We start from the raw sequence: 27,259 nt of genomic DNA on the forward strand, positions 1-27,259 counted from the left end.
AAGCTGATTGAAAAACAAATCACTCAATGAAAGAAAACTAAATTTGTTGGTTCTATTTTAAAAAAGCGATGAACACTGATTTTTAGCAAACTGATAAATTAAACTGCCTCATTTTCAGAAATAACTACAGCGAGCAGATCAGAAGAAGGTCATCATCACTATTATCAACATTAAAACATAAAAATACCTAAATAACCACGAGGGAGATACAATTCTCTTGTGTTCGCTAATGTTCATATTAAGTCTGCTGCATTGTAATGATGTAGGATGCTGAGAAGAGAGAACAGAAACATATCACACTGTGCAGACTGAAACAAAGACATATAGTCAACCTGTGATGCATGATCTTAGGAAATATTGTCTTAAATGCTTTATAATTCAAAATTTATTGTAACAACAATAGTTGATTTGATAATTTCAACATACAGTATATCAGAGTGGATGAATGAACAAAGAAGTGGGTATGACAACCTAGAGTTTTTTATAAATATGAATCACATGTCTCACTCTCTCCCACAATCCAGAAATAAGGCTGAAATATCCCTTCGTGCTTAGTAGTTTGATCCATGTCCTGTCCACTAACATGGAGCTTTATATACTATCTATGATCCACAGTAACCACACGAGGAACACGTTTGTGATATACACCTGCTCCGAGCTAACAGAAACTTTCATGTTAAATATTGAGGATGTATGATGTGAACATATTTCTATTTTTTGTATCTGTGACATTTTTAGAACATAAAATTCAAAATTCAAGATTCAAGAAGTTTCTGTGTGAGATATTGCAGGTAAAACGACGTGTATAGGCTCCAGCTAGAAGCTGGAGTATTTAATGTACGGCTGTATATGCCTCACGAGCCTCCGACAGGATAAACAGAAGCAGCCATTTAAAGGAACCCTGAGTCCATACGGAGCAAGCGGTGAATGAAGAGATTCAGAGAGAGCGTCGGAGGCCCTCGCCAGCGGACCAGCCGCTGCCTCTAAACCCGCTGTGTTTTTGTATGCAGATTCCTCTTGTCAGAATTCATTTATTCAAAGGGAGTTATCTGAGAGAGCGGGTTATGAGACGAAAATAGTCGCATTCACATTCGTCTCGAAAAAACATTTGGAATGCTAATGCCATGAGAACATGCCGCTTATGTGCTCGTGTTTGCGTAAGAATCCGATCCAGCGCTCCCTCGACTTGCCCGGCCAAGAGGCGCAGTTCACGTAGACAGGAGAGCTCTGATGCCGCGCACAGAGTCCAGTCGTCTAAATCTGCTCTTGTGGAACACTTGTTATGTTGCCAGGAACATTTGCTGCTGGAACTCTCCATATGCAGCAGTTTGATCCTCCAGCCAAGGCCAAGAAAAATCTATATTTTCTTAAAGGGTCATTAGATCACTCTGATCACAGATGATGTTCATACAATTTCTGTCTTGTTTATGAAAATAGATGTCCCCGGAGATGATGACAAAATTGCCCGTTCTGGACTAAGAAACGATAAATCTCCAGCGTTTCACAATAGCCTGAACCATGGCGTCACTATCTTGTTCTCCCCGTGTTTCCCTCCCACTCCCCCACTTTCTCTTGCTCTGCACAGGTGGTATGGAGCTTCCTGGTAGAGTCTTTCTCATTCCTTTTTGTTCCCCTCCGATAGCTGTGATCGAGAGCTGTTGATGATGATGACAGTTCTGGCTGTCCATTGATTTGCTGTGGCCCCTAGTCGCGAGTTCACAGCAGACGACACTCTTCCTTTGGCTTCAATTAGAGCTGCCCCCATCTTCTCTTCTCTCCCGCCCTGGATGTGGCTCGACACATGAACACAAAAAGCTCCTACACACAAAACTCCCCGCTAGGACACAGCCAACACTCGCCTACATGGAGCTGGCATTTAGCGTCCTGATTATAAACCTTTGTGGTCAAGAAAGGGCTTTGTTGCTGGTACTATAAATAAATACAGACCAGATAGTCAGTTTTACATCATATAACCACGATGTTAACCCATTAATGCACAATGCACACATTGGTACACATGCATGGATCTATATACACATGCCGGCACTGTGCCTATTCATAATCCTGATCCATGCAAGTCTAATCAGAAGACAACTATGAAATTATGAAACGTTTTATCCATCCACATACTACCCATAAGGCACCTTCCTTCCCCTCTGCTCTACTAGAGGAAACATGGGCCTCATCTCACCATCTGTGCAAACCTGAAACAAGTGGAGGAGAGAGAACCCTCGGTCTGGCGAGGGGTTGTCATCTAATCGGTCATGGCTCCTCGCAGATATTTCATGGTTGCTCCCTAAGCACCTGTGGCTCACTTGTGGTCTGCACAGTACTCTGTCAGAGTGGGAAAACAAATGAGATAAGTCATTAATGAGACAAGACCTGAAGGGATGTCATAATACCAAGGATAATAAATTATGTTTGGTAAAACTCTGGTTTTTACAGATTTGACCGCAGGCACTTCTCACTTTTCACTTAAGCTGCTTTCAGACATACTGTTGGGGCTGTCACAACACAAATGTCCAAGTCAGTCTCTGTGGACATTTTCTGGAACTTTTCCTGAGAGGAAAGGGGAGAACATACACGTGTAGAAGATGAGAGAGATACGAGATCTTTTGCCTACCTACTGCCCAGACACAATGACTTTGGTCCATGTACGTACAAGTACAACCCAACACGTGCACACACACACACACAGACCTAGACACACAGATATCTTAAAGGATGTGCTCTGATAGATTATGTTCAGATCCTAAGACCAAAATTGGCTCGAGTGCATGCTTTCAGACAAGCACATAATCAATGCAGTCATACAGCAGGGCAGATCAGTGGGGGGGCATGACCTGACAGGTGACCCATGCACTGTACGTCTCCACTAGTGCCAGTTCATGCCTATGAGTGTGTGCATGTACGTGTTTGTGTCTATCAGAGTGAAAGTCAGCTGGTCATCCATGCGTCTCTTCAGTTTACAAGTTTAGAAGGCACCGGTACATAATGGAGCAGGAACATGTGAACAGTGCTACAGAAAACATTGACAGAAACTCCATGTCTCCTCAAGCCCCTTTCTGAGCAGTACACCTTACAGACCAGGCTAAGTTTAGAGTTGAGGACCACCTGATGACAGTAGTGGAAGTCCTGTCATAAACCCAATCAGGGGCGTCCTCGTTGGGCCTCGTAAATCTCCTGCTTTGTAGGGTTAGTGGGAGGTCTGGGAAGTGAAGATTTCCCACTTATTATTCTCAGGAAACCCCAGACAGCCTCCCCATGAACCCAGGTCGTGCAAGGTTATGACCTTCGAACAGTCATCATTGTTCTTTCAGTAACTATGGCGACCGAGTACCTCAGTGTTGTGAAGTTCACATCTTCCCTTTTATGCAGAAGCAGTGGGTGTCATTCTTCATATGGACTTTCATAATGTGTTTTCGTCTGTGCAAGTCTGTGAATCTATAAAAACACATTATCCCTCGAGATCGTACATACCTTCATTTTCTGCTCCCCTACTTCAATGTTCTGTAAACTTTCATCAGTAAGTGCTCCCTGTATTGGCACAAACTAAGAAAGAGTGCTGCTGCTCGGATGCTAACAAGCACCAAGAAATATGCATTAATCCTCTACTTGCTAACTTGCACTGGTTACCCGTTACATTCTGCACTGATATTAAAATTCAACTCATTGTTTTTAAAGCAACAAATGGTCTCTCTTCTAACCACATGAAGGACTTATTAGGCCTCTATGTGGCTGGGTGTTTACTTGGTCTGTGAATGGAGCTCTACGCCATAGGTACGCATGCAGCCTACGCACAGGGCCTACGTTGTTGTGAGCATTCATAGTTGGGTGTATGTGTATGTGTGTTGCTCTGTAATTACAACGCTGAAACACTTAGTGGCCGTAGAGTTTCTACTGTGTTGAGTTTCTTCATGTCATGTTGGAGTCGAAGAGCAATTACTTTTTCTTAAAGAGCTGCAACTAAGAAAAGAAAGATGTTGGAGATGGTCTGTGCGACCATTAAACCGAGTGAGTCGCCTCAACACGTAGTTATATTTTTAGGGGGGTGCACGTCAGGGTATGGTATAGGACTCTACGTAGGTTACACATCTACGTGTAGCATGAATTGGGCTTAAAGCTGACCAGGATCAGACAGGCAACATTTTTTTAATATCTCTTCTGAAAACATTTTTTGTTGCAAAGCTTTTAATGGTTCTTCACGTTTTGTTTCTTTGTAAGAAAAGAAAAGTGCTATATAAATAAAGTTGTATTTTAAGTTATTATACATTACATTTGTGCATGGCTAGTCCTGTTTGTGTGCGAACATTATGCTCTGAAAAGGTTTTTTTCTTGCAAACCCCCCGACAAGCTCTATGCCAATGTTCCTGCAGACACCTTAACAGGCATGAGACACATTTCCAGTGGGACTCCAACCCTCTCTTTCTATCTCAGCAGAGAGCAATGCTCCAGTGCCAGCCTGGTGCCATCAGCACAGGGATAAGCTTTATGACAGAACATCGACAGGCTTTCAGACTCTCCTGAGGCCAATCCAGACCTTGAGAGGATCAGTAGGCTCCCGACAAGTAGTCTTCAGGGCAGCACAGGCTCTCATACTGTGAGGGTCCCTGACAAGTGAACCACAAGGAGGTAAGTGGCAGGAGGGAAGGGCCAATTACAAACTGTATTAAAGGTTGTATTATCCTTGTCACATATACAGTTTTACTAGTTCCATTTTTCTGTACTATATGGTTTCAATTTTCAAAATCGACAAATAATATTTTTTATGACTGGGGGGGGGGGGGTGAAATTTGAAGAGAGAAAAATATCAGCCACACAATAAACATTGCTGAAGAAGGAATAACTCAAATTCTGATAACTACATGTGTTTTTGGAGGGGGTGGTTTTAAGCCACCTGCCCATGTTGCACATTTACGGCACACCTTTCACCTCTAGCACTTAAAAAGTTTTCCCCCAAAACATATCAAAACGTCTTTTTACGACTTCTGTTCCACTTCTAGTTCTCGTAACAGCCATGTAGGCCATGCCAAATGTGCCCAGAAATAAGCTGGGCCTCCCCACTGTCTCTGAGATTGCCCACCCAGGAGTCTGGCACACGCCACAGCGAGCAGGAGGCCCTCTGGATTACAGTAATACACACTATCTCATAATGGAAAGCTGCCGTGCACATTTCCCTCTCTCCGCCCTCATTGTCCACACTACCAACTGCACAATCAGGATATGAGAGTGAGATTGCACCCGTTTAGAGTTTGCTGTTGCACTTCCCTCCCTTTTTCTGACTTGCTCCCAGCTTTGCTCCTAAAACAATGAGTAAAAAACCAGGCCCTTTATTCTACTTACAACTATGTCATGATGTGTAAAAATCAATCCCATCCCACTGTAAACTAAAAAGAACTAAAAATACCCTGAACTCTTAGACAGGACTTGCTTGATTAATTTCAGACAGTTGAGGTCATGGGTCACAAGGAAACAATGGCATGGACGCACTTAACCTGGGATACTAACATAGTTAAATAAACAGTCAAGCTGTCCTGTTTGGAACCGCCACACAGAAGGCAAACTCCGCCACTTTCCCTCTTACCCTGTAATCAGCAGAAGCTGTAATTAATTGGGAGGCTGACCTCGGGCTCTGGGCAGTAAGCAGGACAGCCAGACAAAGTTGAAAGCGATTAGGAGGAAACGGGAGGTTGAGGGGAAGAGAGAGACACAAGCACAAGGGACTACGCTGGCCACCATTGCTTGCTGGGTTGCTAACAAAGGTACAGGTGGTCCAGAGGGAGTAGAGGTGCACGCTGGCCAGAATCTAGACCACAGGTCTACCACAGGCTGTACCCAATTACAGCGTAGAGGTCATTTACTCAGCTAAGTGGCTTGACTACCAGCCCCATTGGTGCGTGTACGCTAATCAGGCTTGGAGCTCTAAACAATGGACCATGTGGCCTTCTGAGTGTTGTGGGAGGGGCAGGGCTAACCAGCAGACGACCACCGATCAACGTGGACGAGATGTTTCAAAAGGATCACAGAGGCTCTGAAAGGGGAGGACATGAGGAGAGGCCAGAGGCAGACAGACGGACGGGGAAGGGTCCGATAAAGTTGCAGACCGGCACTTCTTCAGACCTGTATTTATCCAGGAGGTTCTGGGGGATAAAGGCGGATACAGTGACACTTGGGGCAAGCGCAGGACAGATGCTTTCTCACACAAGGACAAAGAGGATTTGAGGACATTAAGAAACCACAAGGCTCAGATATCCACTTTATTAAAATGTTATTGGCCTTTCGCTTTCATTTGCCTTCACAGCTCAAATCACTGGATTGTATTTCAATGATCCGTCCTTGTTGAGAAGGTGTAGAGAGAGTGTCGAGTAGATCAAGTTTTCATCGTTGGAAGTAACTGTAAATTACTATTTTGGACAGTTAGAAGTGCAACTAATTATTTTTTCATTTAAATCCTCTAAACAACTCTGTAAAATCTAGAATTTAACTCAGTAGAGTGTATACCTCTGCCAAGGCCCAAAAGTCCCCTAAATAAAAAACAAGCCTTATAGCTGAGGCCACATTATGTTTCTAAGCTACACATTGGTTTTTAGTTACAGGTTTCTAGCTTTACTTTACATCCCTATGAAACCAAATTTAAATCCACTAGATCCAGATTTCTTGGGTGGTTCTCACAAAATTACTCATCGATATCAACCCCTAAGTCTGATTTTTTTTTTCAAACAAGATTGACACATGAAAAATAAGTGAAAATGCAAAAAATGTGAAATTAATCCACTCTGCATCTAATTACTGGTAAACTGTGCAGTAGTTGTTGTGTAATGCTGCTAAATAACAAGCGCTGATGAGGTAATACAAATTTGAACTTTTTCTGAAACACTTCAACCTTCACTAAAACCTTTATTCACCAAAATATTTAAATATTTTGCTTTTGTTTTAAACCAAATTAGTCAACATTCAGACAAAAGCAAAGATTAAGAACACAAACATGTCACAGGAATGGTTTAACCTCTGGCTTGTGTGACACTTGCTCCATAATCCTTCTCCTCCCCTTCCTCCTCAAATAGTCTCCTCAAAGCAACTGCTAAACTTCAATGTCATCAGCCTCTATCTATTTTGCAAGCCAAGACTGCAAATATAAATTTCCCACATGCACGTCACCGTCCCTATGTGTTACTGAACAATAGCAATGGTTTGTATCAAAAATGATGCAATGCTAGACTGTCTAACTTTGGCCATCAAAACATCTAATGTCAAACAACTACAATGATCCACCCCACGGTTTGCAGAGGTTTAATTGTTCTTTTGTCTGAAATACTGTATATGTGCATCCCTAACAAGCCAATCAGCCCTGGCAACAGAGGCCGTGGAAGCACAGGCAGCCATTAAAGGCCCGGCCCCAGCTACAAAAACAAAACCTATCCACCTGAGACCACAGAGGGACAGGATGCAGGCTACTTATAGAAACCCAAAACCAAAGCACAAGAATAGCAGGAAAAACGACTCTGGGAGCTGCACTGAACCTTTTGAAGTGCACCACCTCTTAACTATTCTGATACACCACCCCGGCATCTTTGAAGGCAGGTTATCCTCCATGGCCGTGTGTCCTGTTGTGGACGAATTGTTTCCTCTTTCACTTTGCCTCTATTTTCCTGCAGAAACTGACACTGTTTTATTGTTCTCTCAGGACAAACTGTTGTCTTGGGGAGCTCAAGTGTTGAGGACCTCTTGCTGTTCTCCTGTTGCAGAGGGTGGACAGTGTGTTAGTCGCAGGTGAAGCAGCGGTGGTTATCCCTGCAGAATCTGCAGAAGGATGACCCCCCGCTTATCGCAACCATTTCCTCTATCCTCAAGGTCGTGCCCTCTCAATGCCCTCTCGCCTAAGAATGGACCATTAGAGAAATGAATCACTCAGTGGTCAGTGATGTCATTGCACAAACATGTCACAGGAATGGGCTGAACGGTGACATATTTTGTTGTTTTTGGTGTGTTGCTGATGACTCTCCTCGTAAAATCAGACGGATTTACGGTCGTGCATGCACCTGCCACTGTGTAGAAAAGAAAAGAAAACAGGTTACTCTCAGACTTTTAGAAGACGTTATGAATCTAAAATATCGTGCTGGCAAGTAAAAAATAATTCATGGATCTAAGGAAACACATTGGATTTACAAGAGACAGAAAATACCATAAAATGTAATACAATACAGGTGAAGTGTTTCTTTTATTACATTTCACTAAAACATGCCATACTCTTGGTAAAGAGGTGATATTGCATGCTTTAGAAAAATATGTATATGCTGTATCAAGAAGGATGTTTTCACCTCTGCTGCCAAGAGCATCGTAACTGAGCATTATGTGTGTAATCTGAGACGGAGGTACACTACATATGCTTCTCCCGGCTCCTGTGGAGATGGAGAGCTCACTGTAACACTCAATATCAGGGAATTTAATTGCACTTACAAATCGTTCCCTTTTCGTTCCCTCACATCTCTGGAACAAGTCGTCGGCAAATAGTGTCACATCACCGTCGTATCAGGCTTATGACAGGCAGCATTTCAGAAGAAATACATCATCAACGGTGAGAATCGGATTCTCTGTTTGTACAAGGATAAATGAAAACATGCAGCAAAATCCAGAAAGAGAAGATTTTATGTAATTTTTAGTTTTGGGTAAAAATGGGATTAAACTCATGAAATTACCTTTTATTAAAAAAAATCACCAGAGTTGACCTTACTTGCATAATTTACATTTGCACATTTAACAGTCAGGCTGTGTTAATCAGTCACATGCTGTTTTCAGCCGTTTTCCAATCTAATTGTTAAGTGATTTTCCTTGTCCTTCTGTTTTTGATTTTATTGTGCTGACACTAAAATAAAAAGTCTCACTTATTTTGATCAATAGCAGATCCTGCGCTCTGGTGCCTGTGGCCACATCCCAAACACAACCACAGACTTGTGAGCGACACCGAATAAGGAAAGGGAAACCACATTTCAAGAGCCCTAAAATAAACAATGAGGAATTGTGGAATTGTGTAAGACTCAATTACAAACATCTGTGTCCCCGGCACAGAGAGGTATTCCCGCTATGCTGCAGCGCAGGGAAGATACAGTAACCTTTGATATGAATTTGAGCAGTGGGTGAAGGCTCAGTCATCGCTTATAATTATTCTCTACACCAAACATTACCCTCATCCTCTCCCCTTCTCCCTTCGTCCCTCTACATTTGAAGAAGCATTGTGTGCTGCGGCCAGTGAAAGCTCTGGTATTTCCTCTGATAATTTGGCCAACGTGCAGGTCGGCACTGACTTTCTCTGCGCGTTGGCACTGGATCAAAGTGCAGAGTGAACATTCCCCACAGCTAAAAATATCAGATTTGATTCAGGGTAGAGGTTAATACGTCTCACCTCTTGCAACTACTTTGTTTACATTTGACTCGGACGCTGATTGGTCCGTTTGATTAATTTCCCTTGTCTCATCCTTGAAAACACTTCCACTCAAATTCTCTATTCCTGTTTCCCCATTGTGCCGGTCAAACAGGAGTGTTCTTTAAAAAGGCAAATCTTAAAACAATTAAAACATCAAATGTATGAGAGTATTTTGTATTTGAGGAGAAAGAATGATACTGAACTACATTGTTCAGAATTATAAGGTAGAAACTTTGTTCAGTGTCCTGTTACTGTGTCATACTGCTGTGCAGCATAGAGAGGACTAAAAATTGTTTTTCATTTACAGTCACCAATCTTTTTAAAAGCTTTTATTCAAATTGTCAGATGTCCTGAAGAAAAATTTGTCTTTTTTATAAATAATGTCTTCTGACCTCGAAACTAGAATATTCAAACAACGAATCAGAACAGTGGAGAAAATCTGTCATCACGTGTCTCACTGCCTTTGTGCGGACAAATTTGCGTCAGTACTTGTTGGACATCAAATTGTCACTCATGTAAATTAAGAGAACTACACAACAGAACTTAGGCTAATGGAGTATTGCTCGCCATAATGACAAGAGATGAGGATAATGGATTGTTAGTTTGCTTCATAATGACGCTAGATATCCGGGGACGGCTAGATAAGCACATTAGAAGTCAAAGACTGTTCCAGAATAATAGGACGGCTCAGAGATAATGTACTCGCACGAGGGGGCCTCGACATTAGCAACAGCCCAGCAGGACTCAGCCTGCACGTGTGCCAATGACGCATTAAATCCCTCAATGACAAAAGATACAAGAAAGGTAAATCTGTGGGCATATTGTTTTGCCACCATCATACACCAGACACCATACTGTACACATGCCGGTGACACAGAGGGACGGAAGAGGTGGGAAGTAATTGCAGGAAAGAGCAAGAGAGATATATGAAGTGGAAAATTATGTGTGAATGTTCTTCCTTTAGAGGCACAGACTCTCACAAGACTCTTTGCTGCCTGAAAGACAAAAACACATAAAAAAGAGGTGACAGAAATTATTCACTATTCTAAAACTAATATTTTGTGAAAAAAAAAAACCTTACAAGAGTCAAAACTCTTTAATCAGCCCTCAGTGTGATGAAAGCACAGCTTCCGCATGAACCTAGACGAGAACACAAATGAGACAAAAGAAGGAAAGTACAGATGACATTAACTTCTGCTCAAATGAGCTCAGTAGGCGAGCACACAAAGTATTTAGCACCACTCTTTCTGCCTTTTGATCTTGTTTGTCAATTCACGGCATTAACTGCAGTATTTTTTGCATCTTCAACCTCTGTCTTCCTTGATGGCACGAGTGCGGGGTGAGTGTAACAGTGGCCCCGCTCCTTCATTAGATATTAATTTATTCATTACATGTTAACTCCGCGAGACCTTGGAGGAGATTCCAGGTGACTCCTCTTCATTTGGTCCCCACCGCTCTCCACTGGGCCCGGGAAAATCACAGTAATGCCACACAGTTGGGGAAGTGGAGAGCAAATTATTCTGCTCCATAGAGAGGGTGGTAAACACACGGTGGGGCGCTCGTGCTGTCATAATTAAATCTGCAAATCCATAAGAGCAGGGCGCTTTCATTTTAGTACACAAACATGTGGTGGGGCAAACACTATCAAGCCGATGCCCGGAACAAGTGCAGTGCATACATTTAAAAACCACACAAATAGAAATGTATATATTATACTAAATATTAGATACAGTATATGTTATATAGCATATTATGATATTCATACTGTACATAAGAACATTCCCAATCATGTCATCCCCATCCAAAGATTTTTGTTTCATGAGTTAAACAGATGTGTTTCCTTTTGTTTACCCGTTAAAAACAACATTGCAAAAATATTAATAATTCTTTGACAAAATAGAAAATCTATTTCAGAAATATGGTAGTAAGGGAGAAACTAAGGGGGGAAGGGGAGAGTTATGGGTGGTAACTTCCTCCTCCTCTCTATCTTCAACCAAGCCATGGCAGATCAGAGAAAAAGACGCCTGAGAGCATCAATCCCAGATTCTCTCTGCGGCCCGTCAATGGGGGGAAAATCCCCAGTGAACAGGCAGCCTGGCTAATCCACGGCTAAATGACACCTCCAGACACTAATGCCCAGACTGACCACAGAAGCAATCCGTGGCGACTCCTCCACACATGTACCCAACCGATGCTTTTCAGCTCGGGGGAACTTAAAAAGGCCGGGGCTGTCTCTGTCTCTCTGTGTGCCACCTGCTTAGCATCCCTGCGCTGCAAGCTGCTATAGAGAGACATCTCCGGCAGAGGAGAAAGGCCCATTGTGTCCAGACGCCTTTGAGGGCATTGTTCTGCTTCACTGAGGCCAGGCCGACATCTGCACCATTCACACTGAAGGAAGTTGTAATCACTCCCCTGCTCTTAGCTCGGTGGCTCCAACTTCATATCGGGGCGGCTTGTGAAGTTGGGGCCTGCGGTAAACAACGAGGCGAGAGGAGGGGGACTGGGTGTATAGGATTTGGAAGGGTGACTGTTTTTGTTGAGAGGCGTCAGTTTAAATAGAAACTCTTGCATTCCCCCATACAGGCCCCCTGATCCCCACCCTCCCTTCCAACCCCCAACTCACCCAAGTGCACTCACAATACAAAGCTGGCAACTGATTTACTGAGTTACCTCTCCATCAAAAGCACTGATTAACTGCTTGTATTTCACAAGTGCGCCAAAAGATTTCAAATGTGTCAGTGTAAAGTATAAAAACGTCTGGCTGCTGCATGTTCAAAATGCTACTTTGCTCGCTTTTCATCAGTAAAAAAAAGAGGCACTGAGCGCCTGAAAGGGTTGTTTCAGTGGTCAAGTTGAAAAAGGGTTTTATGTAGTTTTCATTTACATATAATTACACTTTAATGGAAGTCTGACTACTGTGGGGTAAGAGGCTGGCCATGCGGGCTGCTGAGGAGACCCCCTATGATACAGAATGACAGGCTGCAACGCAAACTCCATCTCCGGCTAATTAAACGAATCAATTAAGAGACTATTGTTGTAACTGTGTAACTGATGTTCTGTAGTAGCAAAAATTGTCCCTTGGGGACGTCTTCCAACCACATTAAAACCTCTCTCCTCTACATCTCCATCTGATACCGATATAGACACTTATTTGCGCCTTGCTGTCATGTCATTGGAGGCGGCACATTATGGAAATTGAAATGGAGGGGTTGAGGGGAGCAGGACTACGCTCAGTGTGAGGCGGCGAGGTTCACTTCCCATCACCCTCCAAGGAGAACTCGCTTCAGCAAACTCCAAAGTCCCTCAAAGTTCCCTAATAGCAGAGCTAGAGCAAGCACACCCAGCTGTGTGCATCCAGTCACTAGGTAAGGGTCGCGCAATTAGCATACTCCTCCCTGCCAGGCGAGTCGCATTGATGCAGATAAATTATCATATTAGATTTACCCTCCTCAGTTCAACTGATTGGCTCCCAAATTGTTTTAGATGGCCGTCATTAATCCTTAGCATAGGCTAAGTGCTTTGGCTTCAGATCTGATTGCATGGAGGTGCCTTGGGTCAAATTAAAAGAATACTAATGTCTGAACTCCATCTCATTTGCAGTGTCACGATGCTGCTTCTATTATAGGAAACAGGAAAGAGTCAATTGCCATTTATCTAATGCAGGATTTAGAAACTCTCAAGATGATAATTGAGGTCCAGGGTATGAAGAGAGGACGTTATAAGCAGAGCTCTTTGTTATATATTGTTAATTGGTACATACATGTATATATAATGTGTGTGTGTGTGTGTGGGACATGTGTATAAATTATCAAAGAATGCCAAAGCTTATTGGAACTTCAAAGACAACTACTAAAGTTATGACTGCTTCAAATGCTGCAAAGTTTTACGTTTGAACAAGATCCCAACAAAGACACTAAAAAGCCAACAAAGCAGTGATTGTATGAGCTCGATATTTTATTAGTTAAAATTAATACATTACACATGTCTGCTTGGATAATAAACCTCCCAACCCCCAGGTGCTGTGTGCAGGGAGACTGACATATTTATGAACAGAGCACATCTGAGGACCTGACTGAGAGTCCAGAGGATCCATGTCACTGCTACATCTTTGTAAGCTGACCCTGTTTGTTTAAGGCCCACAGTGCTGGCACCACATGAGTCGAACGGGGCTGCCTCGGCGCCTCGGCTGTCCTGGCTCCTGTGGCCAAAGTCAGCATCGGCACGTCGTTGAGACCTTCTGATGCAGATCAAGGGATTATCCCCAATCTCTCACACCCAGAAAATTCACATTCATTATATTTATGCTCATGTGTACTCAGTACACATTTTAAATCTTGAAAAAACACAGATGGGAATGTACCTTTGCATAATATTTTTTGCAAAGTTGATCAGGCTCCTAATAGGATGTCATCTCCCTATTGAACCAACAAGCCCAAAGGAGAGCAAACTGAGCAGGGATGTCGGACAAAGCCCAGGACATGCGAAGACGGTACAGACGCCATAAAGCTAAAATATCAAACCTTGGATCACCATATCTCAGACAAAACTACAGCAGAGGGTAACTTGATCTCTCTGATGGGATGGCATTCAGACGGTATACTACCGTACACACATACTGTGCAGGCGCATGAGTTATGAGGCTTACGTCAATGAATTGCAATCTTATCCATCAGTTAAATGATCAAATAATGTTGGTCAACTCCGAACTGATCAATATTATTGGTGAATACTGAATTACTATGTTGTGAGGGAAATCACCTGCAGGGGGAGGGAATTAGAGTCACGGTAACCACATACTGTGAGTCTTCATATGGAGCTATTGGACAAATATATCTGTATACATCTCTTGGCTTGTTGTTAAGTATCGGCCTTCAGTCCTATGAATACTGTTCTAGAGAGAAGGTCACTCTGTATGTTAATAATCTTCCTCTGACTTGTTAGCCGAGGCCCAAACATAAGACATTGCAGACTAAGTGAAAGAGAATAAAACTAGGTTGACAAAAGTTGACCTAAAGCATAAAAAAGATGTTGAACACTTTACAACCATCTCAGTTTACGTGAAATAACAGTTTGCCAGGAACGGTGCGAAATTAACAGTGAAGCAACGAATGCAATCTTCTGAATTTAATGAACAGATGAACAGACAATATAAAGGAGGAGAGCTGGTTATGTCACAACCTGAGACGACACTGATCAAATGAAACTTGTACAAAAATCGATTTAAAACACACTTCTCTTAAAAACATGTATTCCCTGCCGTGTTGCTGAAGTCTGAAACCCCTGTTCATTGTCCTTCAGCTGCACGTGTGTGTTCAGGTGTGTTTCTTTCTTTCGCCTCCCAAGTCTCTCTCCCCGCCTCCCTTTTACCTGTCATCTGGCGAGGCTAACCCCTGGTAGCTCCCCCGCCAAACGCACACACGCACACACTCACGCACACACACGCTTTTGTAACTCCCCGCCAAATGCCCGCCCTTCCAGCCTCCTCACACGGCAGCCGGTGTCAGCGAATCAGCTGAACCGTCTCCGCCCCGAGAATAACCCCATGACAGACAGCCCTAGTGGCCTCCCCTTGTCAACGCAGCCTGCCTGGGAAGCTGACAGCCGGGGCACAGGTTGGACAGGCCAGTGTATGCAGGAGTTTACACTGGGTTGGGCCTGGAGAGGATGGGCCTTGGGGTAAGAACAGAAAAGCGAATTGTGATTATATGTACGGATATAGCTTTTGATGTGGAAAGCGGTAATATGAGTATCAGGCAGGACCAGATGAAAGCTTATCACAATGCTGAAGCAAAGAAGAGAGTTACTCTCTTAAAGCTGGGTTAGATTTCACTCGACAGCATGGAATAAGCAAAGAACAGGCTCCGATACATGAGAAAATAGGGATTATAATTGCAAAGGTCAGCTCCTGTCAAGGTTACTGCAGCATTTGGTGTATATAGCACTTGGCTGGCAGAGTTGAGTGGTCAGTCCCTGCAGAGCAAAGATTGAAAGGTTCGGTTTGGCCCACAGCCGGGATACTGTCATCCCTCTATCCTCTCTGCAACAATTCAGATAAGAGGCAGAATACAGAATATTACTTCTCCTCTGACAAGCCTTCATGATAAAAAAAAAATCCTTACTCACACATTCAAAGCACAGATTCCATGTTGCATGATGTTTTTGTTGTGTTTTGACAGATCGTTGACATCCCATTTATATTTAATAGTTCGGCTCAGCTTGAGAATCATTCCACATTGAAAAAAAGGCATAGAACATTATGATGCATTTGTTTCAAAAGTGGGACACATGGGTGACACCACAAAAAATAAGAACAACGCCTGCATCTTCCCAGTCTCTTTCACGAGTGCATGATAATTCCCTTTCTGGCTTTTGGTCTTTGAAATGAGCACAACACACACACATGCACACAGACATATGAATTATAATTGAGGATTTCTTAATCAAGGGATGCACATGCCAAGAAACTGAAGACATAATAACAACCATGTAATAAAAACAGGACATCTTGATGAGCACATTTTCAACAACAAAGACCGTGGTCATGTAGTAAGGATTCGCAGATGTGCTTATGTTTTCGGGGCACTAGTTTTTTCACTCTAATTTAAAAATGTCTCATCTTTTTCTGGGTTACGTATCGTTTTAACATCAAACAATGAAACAAATGTGCAGCCCTGCAGGGTAATAAGCACCATATCCACGTTTTCTCTGAATGGGATTCTTCGCCTTTTTCATAATAGAGGAAGAGAAATTGACATTTTGTTATCCTGTTATTATTCAACGTTAGATAACACCGACTAGATAGCTGCTTGGAAGAAACAATGATGAAACTGTCTCTGTGCCCTTTGGGTTTTCTTTTTCTAGCTACGCTAAGAGCTGCACTTTGCATTTGAGAACAGCAAATTCGCCTTGATCAAGACTTAAAGCTATGTTGTTTCTTAGAGGCATTAATTCTTGTTTGGTGAAGGAGCTTTCAGATTTCTGAGAATTGTCAGAGAACATAAGCACTTACTCGATCTGAGCCGTCCTAATAATAGTGTTATAAGAAAAAAAGGGCAGGAACTGTCACAAGCATAAATAAAGGCACGGGAGGAAGGAGCAGCACAAGGCTTGAAGATATAGAGACTCTGATTAAGACATGTGCATCAAGTACAAATAGAAAATTCATTATCATGAGGACTAATATGATTTTTAACTGCAGAATATGGATTTGTGGATTATCACTAAGCTGACTGCAAACCTGCGACCCAGGAAAGGCAAAGATACAAGAGCGAGGTGGTGATTTACTACCACTCATTCACACATGCACACATACACGTGCATACTTACTCCTACTCCAACACACATACAGGCACACACGCCAACTGTGTAGATAAAAAGGGATCGTCACATGACAGATTCCCAGCAGATTTTGCATGCAGAGATCTTAGGTCTTAGCTTCTGTGCCTTTTGACTTGAAGCGCATACAGAAAGAGTGCAACCCTGCCAAACAGTAGCTGCAGCCCAAATCAAAATTCAGGATCAGGATTATGAGCTCAGTCAGACATATCTCAATTTGCAAGGTGCAGAAAAAATGGGAAAAAGGAGGGATGAGTCCAGGACGAGTTTAGAAATATTTAAGGGCTGATTCCAGCTTTGAAATGAAAGAGAATGGTCGTACTAATGAAGCCATTAGAGAATATGAGAAGATAAGAACACAAGAAGACAGATAGACTGACAGACAGACAGACTGAAAAATACTGACAAATAGACGGACAGATACATACTTAGATGGACAAAAAGATAGATGGATGAAATTCTGCAACAACAATGGAGGGAGAGACCTACCAGACTGATTTTGAAGATTAAAATATACTGTTAAAATGATGGCATTCTTACTAATGGCAGTCTCATGTAACAGCAATCTATCACTTCTTTGCTCCATTTTTTTTATGAGCGTGCCCCAGGAAGTTGCATCCCTAACTTATGAAGGACTGAGCGTGAGGGGAGCATAAGGTTTGGGCGAGCAAGGCAGAGCAGAGAGCAGTGGGACTACGCGGCTTAAGCCAAATACATATTTATGAGTAGCATCCACCCACAAGCCTGACTTTTCAAACCCGGCCAAGCTCAGGCAGGCATGTAGGCACACAAGCTGGGCCAGAATAGGGCAGGATGATTGGGCCAGAATCGGCAGGGGTTTGGGTCTCCGTTCAACTTTGTTTACGTAGCATTGTGTCCTCTCCTTTCGGTTATTTGGCTGTCAAGGGGAATATGCAAAGTTATGAGAAATGTATATTATAGATGTAAATGAAAGCTGAAATCCTGAAACCTTTATGTAATAAAAGTGTGGTGGGTGGACACAGAAGGAGGAGGAGGATAAAAGGGAAAGAAAGACTGGTGGAGGATCTCTGAGAACTTTTTAGCGGAGGATTTCGAAGGTGTTCATCCTTTGAATAATTCCGCTTCTAAGTATCTTCCCCTTCCTGCTGGTATTCCTCTTCCCCGTGCTCTCATGACCTTTTCCTCCTCAAGGTCATCGTGTGAGTCCTTAAGATCCAGCCCGCCTGAGAAAGGGAAAAAGAAGCGATGTGCTCAGATAGCAGCGGCTTGGAGGAGCAGTGCGATGGGTCGGTTATCGACAGGCCCATCCAGCATGGCTACAACCAACACATTTTGGTCTCCTTCACCCACTTCTTCAAGGCTGCCTTTAATCTCTCCCTGTGCCTCCCAGTCCATGCCTTTGATGCGGTGATGCCCTTCCTTCACTTACTCAATATTTGATCTATCTCACTTCATACAGCTAAATCCAGCTGAAGTGGATTCACACAGACAGGGTACTCCCTCTCTTCCCCGAGTTCTTCCCCCTCTCTCTCATGTTCAACAAAATGACCACCAAACCGACTACAGAAAATCACTTTCTCTTTGTCGTGAAACACGGAGCTGAAGTTAGTGTTAATTGATACAACAGTCAATTGCGTCTGCCCAACACATACACTGACTCGTGCACTCTGATGATGAAATGTTGAAATCCATGCTGAGCTTGTGCACGCTCTCTCTCTCTCACACACACACAAAGACACACACTCACACACATTACTATGTCTTAATAAAAGTCAACCAGCTGCTGTGCTCCCACCCACCATGTTAAGCCAGAGGTGTAAGTATCAACTCTCATCTCCTCCACGCCTGCACCCACAGACGAGCCTACGAAACCGAAACAAGACACTGAATTACTGCCTGTTTACCTCAACTTGAGACATAACACATGTCGTGTAGGATGATAGACTTTGTTGTCAGCGGGGAAAAAAAAGCTGTAGCTGTATTTCCATAAATACAACAGATGTTTCACAATACAATAGAAGGAGTCCTGTAAGCGTGCAGGGCCCTTCATACAGTTCCCAGGCTACTGTTGACTGGCTGTGCGTATATAATTGCTGTCTCTTTATGGTGCACGGTAGTCGGTGTCAAAGAGTGACACTCCGGCCCATTCCCGAGGCTTCTCTGCGTCAGGATGGCGAGGAGACATCTACCATATGGCCTAGCCTTCTGCATCCTTGTCCCTGCATAATCACGGAGCCAATACTGTATGCAGGGCAACAATTCAGCTGAAACAAACAATAAAACCTCCAAAACAACATATCCTACTCTGAGAAATGTACGTGAGCTTAGCATAATGTTCTGCTAATTTGAATAGACCTGTTTTGTGGTGATTATAATGAAGAAAAGCCAAAACACAAACAGAAAACAATAAAACAAACAACAAACAAACCCTGGATTTGTTTCAGTCGTGACTCAGTTCAGTGAGGCGCTCTCCCTCCTACTTAACAGCAATCAGAGACTCCTTATTACAGAGCAGAGGGTTTGTGTAACACTGAACTCAAACCCTCCACTATTCTGTCCCGCATTAGTTCCACTTAGTTGGGTCCCAATGACCTATTCAATGTAAATGCACTGAGCAATAATGAGTGGCGGACTGCAGCAGCTCTTTAATGAGTGAGTACGTCCAGGCAGAGGGAAATGACAAGGCAGAAAGAGAGAGAGAGAGAGGGGTTCAAGGCCTTTCAGGATGGGGGTGTTTAAGCTGTTTAATGACGGGAGAGTAAATTACTTTAAAAGAATAATTAGGGCGAGATAAGAAGAAGGCCAAGCAAGTCTCAACAGACACACCTTTACATTCATTTAATAAAAAAAGAGTAAGGCTACCATTAGAAACACATGAGCGCTTGGTGGTTCTTTAAACTGATTTCAACAAAGCAGGGGAGAAAAAAAAAAACTCCATCTCTGCTTCTGTAATGACAACACGATGGCCTCAGAGGTATAGGAGCCGCGAAGCCATCCATGCCGTTTTGATTTAAATGCCGTTGTATGCAAGACGGAACGGAAATTAATGAGCAAGGTGAACAAATGAGTGCATCAGAGACATATTAATGACTTAGGTGTTAAGAGGAGTGCGACAGTCGCTTCTTTTCTTCTGCTCAATTTGGCAAGGGGAGGTGTTGAGGGAAACAGGCTTCTGACATCGCGCAATGTCGGCAGCCACAGAGTGTTAGAAGAACTTGACTCAATCTGTTGTGCTCTGGGACCGACTCTCCTAATACTGCTTTAGCTTAATGGGCCAAGGTGTGCGTTTGTCTGCGCTGTGTTTTGGAGAGATTGTCTGATTGTCCTCTTTTCACTGTGTGTTTGTGTGCATGTGTGCGTTCGCTGTAGGATGGGGGTGTACCTGCAGGTCCTCCGGGTGCTGTTTGATGCCAGTGAGTTCAACTCATTGGACTCCCCTGTTTTCCTCCCCCTCTCTCTCATGCGCCTCCCGTCTCTCTCCCCCCATCAGAATCCCCTTGTAAAAGCCAGGAGACAGGACTGTTACCTCTGAGACAGACACCGAGCAGATCTCAGGTTGATCTCCCTGTTACCATGCGGCAGCCATTGGAAACAGATGGTCTCCAAACAGCCTGTCATGTTTACTGCTGCTGCCATAAAAGACAAGAGTCCAACAACACACTCCCTCAGGAGCCCCACGGGATCGCACAGGGGCCTGCAAACAGCTGCCTGGGGGGGGGGCCCATTGGCCCTGCACGCTTGCACATGGACACACACACACTCACACACTCACACCTTGAACTGACTCCTACCTTAACTACCATCCAAATGCCTCTATTACCAAACACACACTCTCTCTCTCTCTCTCTCTCACACACACACACACACACACACACACACACACACACACACACTTAAATAGTGACACAAAAACAGCCAGGCACGCACTCCAAATGTCCTCCGCCAACCCGTCCGGACATGCTACATTTACTGCAATTAAACAAGCATGCCATTTGAATATCTGATGACACCTTGCAACCTGCTCCATGGGCTCTGAATATAATGGTGTCCCTGCGGAGCCCGGGAGAAATTGTCCATGTCACAGTTAATGAAGGGAATTTGCATTGTTATCTCAATTAAGGGCTGTGGAATAATGAAGCTCACTTCTGAATTAGTTAATCGACAAAAACTTGTACAAATGTGTTTGCATGGCCCATAGGTATGGCCCGCGGATAATGTATATTCTTCAGGGTTAGCGGGGTTACGTCAGGCGGAGGGGGGGCGGACGGTAATGAGGCAGGTGCTACTGGACACTTCTCTTCCTCTCCTCAGGAGTTGAGGTGCTACTCTGACCTCCCAACGCCTCATCCTCCATCTCTTCCTCCCTGTCTCGCTCTCGCCACGTCTCCCTCACCTCTCTCGATTAGCTCTCTCTCTCCCCCGGTGCCCCATTCCTTCACTCACACGCCACATCAAATACACAAACCAGAGGCAGATAGCAGATTGGAGCTACAAACCCAGCTGCTTTGCCCCCCCCACCCAGCATCACCCTCCTTTCTGCTGCTCCTCCTCCTCCCTCAGGACATCAATTGACCCTCGCCGGAGTTAGATACCAATACAAGGTAAGTGGTAAAGGAATACTCAGGACAAAGATATTTACTTTGAGTATTGTCAAACGGCACAAAATTCTAAGCTTTGGCACAAGAGGATAATGTTGAATTTGGGGCTTTCCTCTGATCTGCTGTGACAGTTTAAGTGGCTGCTTTCTATGTGGTGTGAGACGAGTGTGTTCTTGTGTGTGAGGGGTGTTCAAGTGTGTTTTTATAAAGAGTGACTAAAGGCCATCACTAAAGGCTCGCACAAGTGCTCTTTTGCGCTGGGGGCCTCAAATGGCCAATGAATTATTTATACCAGCCAGGACATGAGTCGATGTCAGGGTAGAGGAGAGGTGGCACACACACACACACACACACAAACAAACACAGTCAAACACACACACAATGTGGCCTCTGAAGGGGGTCAGTGTGCCAGACTGCCACAGGCTAAGCAGACAGCTCATAGTCAAAGTGCACTGTGGGACAGTGGAGAGAACAGCACTGGTCAAAGGGGAAATGGTGGGTTTCATTGCTGTTTTCTGCTCAATCTACTAACTACTGGAGCTCAAGGGAGCAGAGAAAGATCACATACATAAACCACAGCTTGATGTCAAACAAGCCTGTTAAACCAATAGCAAAAGAAATCACAGTTATTGTGTGGTGCACAGCTATGAAACAGATCAGGTTGGTTACCCTTGGGAAAAATGAAATACAGAACTAAGTACATATATGTTATTATGCAAGCACTTAAACACGGTGAACAGTTGAATGTCTATCCCTTGTAAGTTGTTCATAGATTCACAATAAGAGCATTATTATTGTGAAAACTATTAAAGCTTGGACTTTCTGTAAGAGGGATATCCCACCCCCAGGCTCCACAGAACCAGCTCTGAAGTCATGTGTATGCATAAGACTCTTTCACACAATTACTGTTGAGTTATAGGAGATTTAGATACTTTCAACATATTTCTGGAGCACCAAATCCCTCAGCCTCAGATCTGTCATTTCAGAATATCAGAGGAGGGATTAAACCAAACTCCTGCATAGTCTCTCTCTCTTTCTCTCTTTCTCTCTCTAAACTGCATACTCACACACTCACACATGCGGAATTACAATGATAATCTATGAGGTCACAGTAAAACCCAGCGATGGATGGAAAGAGTGAAAACTCGTGCAAACGCTGACAATGAATAAAAGGTTCTTCTCCAAACCCAAACAGTCTGATACCAGGGATTGTTAAACCTGATCTATTTCGCTTACAGCTTTTTCAGTTCAGCCGAATTGAGAATAGTCCAATTTTACAGGGTTTTTTTTTTTGGCTGTCCTGTCAAAACTTTTCATTTTTCATTCAGGCTGCGTTTTTGAAATGCCTTATTGTCCTAGAGCACCACTGTCAATAACAGACACAAATAAACTATTCAATTGGTTCGGAGCGTTGAGGAAAGATATTAACTGTATACACTCAAAGACCAGTGCTTTAGAAACACCTGTAAACCTGCTTTTCAATGCAAATGATCTGATCAGTTAATTATGTGGCAGCAACGAGGTGCATAAAAACACTTAGTTACAGGTCAGGAGGTTCAGTTAATGTTGTCATCAAACATCAGAATGGAGAAAAAAAATCTCATCAGTGACTTTGACCGCGACGTGATTGTTGGTGCCAGATGGGCTGTGTTGAGTATTAGCTGCTGATCTCCAGGGATTTTCTCACATAACATCTCTAAAGTTCACTCAGACCGGTGTAAAAAAGCAATTCTGCAGAGGAAAACATCTTTGTGATGACAGAGGTCAGAGGAGAATGGGCGGACTGGTTGGAGCTGACAGAAACACAGGCAACAGTTACTCAGATAACCACGGCACGTCGAGCCTTGAGAGCAGACATAGGAGGTTGCAGTGGAAACAGGCACGACAGAACTGGACAGGTGAACACTGGTAAAATGCAGCCTGGTCTAATCAAACTGGATTTCTGCAGAATTAGAGTGGGGCTTGGGCAGCAACTTTCTCTCCAATCTCGTTCATGCCCAAGAGAAAACTAACCAAGCTCAACCCAAACCCGACAGGCACAGACCTGAACACCATGTTTTCACAGATTGCAGGAAGGAACAGTGTAAAAAATAAAGTACAGAGCCCAGCCAACGTTACAGAATTCAAATATCATTTCAAAATTTTGGTTCCAAACCCCAGACCGACAGGATTAGGTCGGGTGTCCTCACTCTAGTTAGAATATGATGCCAATCAATCCAAGGACCCAAAGTGCCCTGTTGCAACAGTCGATGCTGGTGGTGGTGTAAAGGTTTGAACATTTTATTTTCACACTTTGGGCTCATGAATACCAATCAGTCATGGTGTGAATGCAACATGTCTCAAACTGGTTTCATTAAACATGACAGTGACTTCAGTGGCCTCCACAGTCACCAGATCTGTCCAGTCGAGCCTTTGTGATGTGGCAGAACAAGAGATTGGCAGCATGAATGTTCGGCTGACAAATCTGCAGAGATGAGATGTGATGCAATCGTGTCAACATGAAGAAGAATCTCAAAGAAATGTGTCCAACATCTTGTGGAATCACTGGGACAAAGAACTGGGCTGCCTCTGAGAGAGAGGCCCGTTCACGTATTACAATAGTGTTTCTAATTAAGTGGAATTTAAGCCTGAACTCAAGAAAGTGTCTGACCCTAGGAAAAAAAACTATCTTTCATCATGTTGTGTAATGGAGGGATAAAAAGGTAGGAAGTCAGGAAGAAGAAGACAGGAAGAAGTGAAAGGGAGGGCACAAAAGGAAGAACATCAGCTCCAGGGTTCAAGAAGGGTTAAGCTCAAAACAAAACAAAGTGAACGTGGATGTCAGTAATAAAAGCTTCATTAAAAGGTCAAAGGATCACGAGGTCACTTAGATGGATTCTCCCCACCTCTGAATTGTCTCCCTCATTCCCTGCAACACTGGAGCCGCGTCCCAGCAGCCTCTCTGCTCTGATGCAACATGGCATCTTAAAACAAGCAGTTTACATTCAAAGGTCAGCTGGGGGAGGGCACGGTGCTGAATCTGTGGCTCAAGATGAAGAGGGCATCTGAGCAACAACACACACACACACACAGTCATGCAAATGCACACACGGATCGTCTCTTTCTTTCCACGAGTGCCAGCATATAGACTGTAGGTGGACGCATGCATACACACGCACGCACACACAGTTTTATTGTCTGTCTCTCACAAAGAGATTTACCCAAACACATGTTCAAATACCAAAGAAGCACAGACTCGCCTGCAAAAGGTTAGTGAAATCCAAAAATCAACAAGAGCAGAGTTTAAATGTCAAACAGTTTCAGTTGCAGACAAACTTAGATTTCCATCAGTGTAAAGAAGTCACACAGAAGGTTAATCTAAGACGGTGAAGATAAGAAAATAAGCGTATAAGGTCTAACATGCACATATTTTACCAGTCTTTAATCAACATGACCTGATATGTGCTTGCAAGAAAATGTACAATTACCTCTTTTATTAATTAACTAAGTTTTAATGAATTTTATAATGAGCTGTAGGAACAAGATGCTGGTGCAAGGTTGACTATCTATATATGCTTTAATTATGTGTGTGTGTGTGTGTGTGTGTGTGTGTGTGTGTGTGTGTGAGTGTGATGAGCTGCAGTTGCGTTCTTGCTCTGATATTTACTTCCTCCTCTGACACGCAGCCACAGTGAACGGCTGCTTGATTAATTCTGATGCACTTAATTAGAAAGCTGACGATTTCCCACATGAATACTGATAACACGGGGAACTGCTGTCATTGACTGTTATTGACTGATGGGTTCATTAACACCGAGGAACATGATTGTTCAGCTTAAACTTTCTTGCCTGAAATTTAACAAGAACACCCCCCCCCCCCAAAAAAAAAAAAAATGGTGCAACATCTGCTGGTTTTAGGCGGATAATCACTACACAACACACACATGTAGATGTCAACCTAGTGTTAAGCTATTATACAAAGTGACATTTACACTTTTAGAGAGTTCTGTGAAGGAGGCCCAATAGTTGTCACCCTCTGGAAGGCGTATGTGCCAAATCTGTGTGAGCGCTAAAGTTCCGTGCCGAAACCAGAGGTGTGCTAAATTTGGAGCAACAAACAAACGTACCGAGGAAATTCCCCTCTGTTGTAGCAACACATCCTACATGTGTGCTCTCTCAAAACCTAATGTGAGCATCAGCAGGACGTTTTGACAGCTGCAAGTGTGCAGGTGTAACTTCTCTTAGTTACGTGAGCAGCGAGGCGCTTTCTCGGTTGACGAGAGAAAATCGTTCCCACGCACGGCAGCGCACTGTAAACTCGACAGAAACATGCAGAGATGCAAATCTGCATGATCGCACTGCTGAAAAAGCCAGACAGTGTTCACTTTTTTGTAGCCAACACAGCAAATACACCTTCCATGTTCGGTGTTCAAACACAGATGCATGTTCGACCTTTCCAGTGACGCAAAGTAAGATATCACATGAAGATGGAGGCAGAGTGAGAGGAAGATGGACAGGCCAATAGAGAGGGTATGTTAGGAATGCGCAAAAGGAGGTGTGAGGGCTGTGGATGGATGTGTCGGGAGTGTAGGAGGCCAGAGGGCATTCTTTCCCCCCGTGGAGTTCCCTCCAGTGGGGCAGACAGTGATAGTATGGAGCCCCGATCTCCAGCCCCGCCAACAATCTCTACATGTCCAACTCCTGCTGATCACCGGCGACTCTGCTAAACAATGCCTTAATTCTCCGCGCTCACACTCACGCTCCTCTGATTCTGTCTTTCTCTTATACATAGCCATTTCCTTCCATCCACAAAAAGGTATAGTGTATGTGGCTCCAGACTCCAGAAAGTCAAACTTGATTAACTCGTGGAGAAAGTGGATGAGTGACACATCTTCTAAAATCTCTCAAAGTCGAAAAATCCGCAGCCAAGATTCAGTCGATCTCAATAATTCATCATTCTAATTTGAATGTCTGTCTAATTCACTATAGGGGCGCAAATGCATACATCCTCCTTAAGTGAATCCTACACACATCTCACACAAATCAACTTAGCCAATATTGAAAAGTCCTGATTACGCGTAATTCTGATATATTGCTTTGGTTCATTAGGAAACAAAAACACAGGAAACAGAAATATGATCTATTTCTGTGTTGCTCCCTTTGCCATTTTGGTAGCTCCCACTCACTCCATTAAATGTGAACCCTGTATAATCACACAGACCTGCATGCATACAGACACACACACACACACATTTTTCATAAATCAAAAAGAAACATGTGAAAACTTCAGGGAGGTCAGGTTTGGCATCGGGTTCCTGCTTTATACGTTTTTATTTGGTAAATTTAGGTCATGTATCAATCTGAGGGAATGATTTTCACCAGAGACGCGCCACATCACTCCCATCTGAGAGAGGTCGTTTGCGATGTTCGACATTCACAGAGCTTCCCACAACCCTACAGTCGCGCTCCAGCCTCCTTTGAAGTCAACTAGAATTACTTATGACACAATAAGCTGCAACAATGAAGCAACAAAAGACACAGGAATTTAAAAAGGGCATTCCTCTTTACCAAAACAATGCCGACAATTCTCAAGTAGACATTGATTTTTACAGTGGCCGCGTGGAACGGCAAAGGTCCAAAACTGCTCCCAGGTGGCGGATTTGGCATCGCCGAAATGTCGATCCGGTTTGGAAACTGAAAGTATATGATAGTGTTTTTAATATGCTCTCCGATGATTAACATCTCAGTGTAATTCAGGCTTGGCAGAGGGGCTTGAGCTTCCACACTGGCTGTGGGCCAGGCTGGCGCTGTGACTTGTCTTCCCACAGACAGAGGGATGAGCCTGGGACGGGATGGGAGATGTGGGGGCCTGGACGGAGTGGCTGCAGACACAATACTGGCACTGTGACAGCAGACACCGATCAAGACTAATCTCACAACACAC

The 27,259-nt window shown here is 43.6% G+C and overlaps 1 long non-coding RNA gene across 4 annotated transcripts in view; it reads right to left on the minus strand.

Moving 5' to 3' along the window:
- Positions 1 to 367: 367 nt before the first annotated feature.
- LOC138411757 (uncharacterized) overlaps positions 368 to 27,259 on the minus strand; it is a 95,474-nt gene continuing 68,582 nt past the window's right edge. For 3 of the 4 annotated variants that reach the window (XR_011244248.1, XR_011244246.1, XR_011244245.1), the window contains exons 3-4: positions 10,503 to 10,561; positions 368 to 10,416 (exon numbers count right to left, since the gene is read on the minus strand). This is a non-coding gene — a long non-coding RNA (uncharacterized lncRNA). The remainder of the gene's footprint in view (positions 10,417 to 10,502; positions 10,562 to 27,259) is intronic. The other variant, XR_011244247.1, reaches the window with a different exon arrangement.

This window comes from Paralichthys olivaceus, chromosome 10 (genome assembly GCF_024713975.1).
Source record: "Paralichthys olivaceus isolate ysfri-2021 chromosome 10, ASM2471397v2, whole genome shotgun sequence".
Lineage (NCBI taxonomy): Eukaryota > Metazoa > Chordata > Actinopteri > Pleuronectiformes > Paralichthyidae > Paralichthys > Paralichthys olivaceus.